Raw genomic sequence first — 1,415 nt, forward strand, 5'->3', positions numbered from 1 at the left:
GTGGCTCATGCCCGTAATCCCAGCATTTTGGAAGGCCGAAGTGGGCAGACTGCCTGAGGTCAGGAGTTCAAGACCAGCCTGGCCAAAATAGCAAAACCCCATGTCTACAAAAAAAAAAAAAAAATTCGCCAAGCATGGTAGTGCGCACCTGTAGTCCCAGCTACTCAGGAGGATGAGGTGGGAGAATCGCTTGAGCCCGGGAAGTTGAGGTTGCAGTGAGCTGAGATCGTACCACTGAACTACAGCCTGGGTGACAGAGCAAGATTCTGTCCCCCACCCCTCAACCACGCCACATATACACACAAATTGAGGCGAGACCCTCTACCAAAAAAAATTACAACTTGCTGAAGGCAAGATGATTGTTAGCCTTTTTAAATCAATAATGTGTTTTTTAGTTAGGGTATACACTTTTTTACACACATTTAGTAGTCTACAGTAGTCATATAATGTAAACATATTTGTCACACATACTGAGAAACCTAAAACTTTGTGTGACTTGCTTTATTGTAATAATGAGTCTGGGACTGAGCCTGCAATCTCTCTCTTATGCCTGTATTTTACCTTTAAAAAAAAGTATGCACAAGAGGGATATGTAACAAAAATCTACACTCCATTTTGCCCTAGCAAGATCTTTTAAACATATAAAATAGAACCCAGGGAGCAGTGTGAAGAAGAGGCGAGAACAACTCCCCGACCGACCGAGCCCACGTGCTGCTGCATCCTGCACCCAGCGCCTGTGTCCTGCTACTGTTGCTGCCGTCACCACCATGCCCAAGAGAAGGGCTGAAGGAGATGCTAAAGGAGATAAAGCCAAGGTGAAGGACGAACCACAGAGAAGATCCGTGAGGTTGTCTGCTAAACCTGCTCCTCCAAAGCCACAGCCCAAGCCTAAAAAGGCCTCTGCAAAGAAGGGAGAGAAGGTACCCAAGGGAAAAAGGGAAAAGCGGACGCTGGCAAGGAGGGGACTAACCCTGCAGAAAATGGAGATGCCAAAACAGAGCAGGCGCAGAAAGCTGAAGCTGCTGCAGATGCCAAATGAAGTGTGTGCATTTTCGGTAACTGTGTACTTCTGGTGACCGGACAGTTTGAAATACTATTTTTTACCATGGTTTATAAAAATGCAGAATTTTCTTGTTGTTGTTTTTAAGCTATGTTGTTAGCACACAGAACACTTCATTGCTGCTTTTGGGGGAAGGGGCATAGGTCACTAGTAGGATGTCTCCGAAGCTGGACTGATGTGGGGAAAACACCTTTCCCTTCTAGTTCTGAGAGACTTCCTCTGGGCTCCCGGGAGGAGGGAGTCCCTGACTTTGACACACACGGCCACCTTGGCACAAAAGCCTTGTGGTGTGGAAAAAAATTCGTTTTTATGTCCTCTTCTCCCTTTCCATCTTTCAGCATACACTTAACCCCCT

At 46.2% G+C, this 1,415-nt stretch overlaps 1 pseudogene; it reads left to right on the forward strand.

Annotated features, from left to right (window-relative positions):
* The first annotated feature begins 767 nt into the window (after nt 1–767).
* Nucleotides 768–1,039, forward strand: LOC105531632 (annotated as a pseudogene).
* The last annotated feature ends 376 nt before the right edge of the window (nt 1,040–1,415 follow it).

The sequence above is a fragment of the Mandrillus leucophaeus genome, unplaced genomic scaffold, assembly GCF_000951045.1.
Source record: "Mandrillus leucophaeus isolate KB7577 unplaced genomic scaffold, Mleu.le_1.0 Scaffold9, whole genome shotgun sequence".
In the NCBI taxonomy this organism is placed as follows: Eukaryota; Metazoa; Chordata; class Mammalia; order Primates; family Cercopithecidae; genus Mandrillus; species Mandrillus leucophaeus.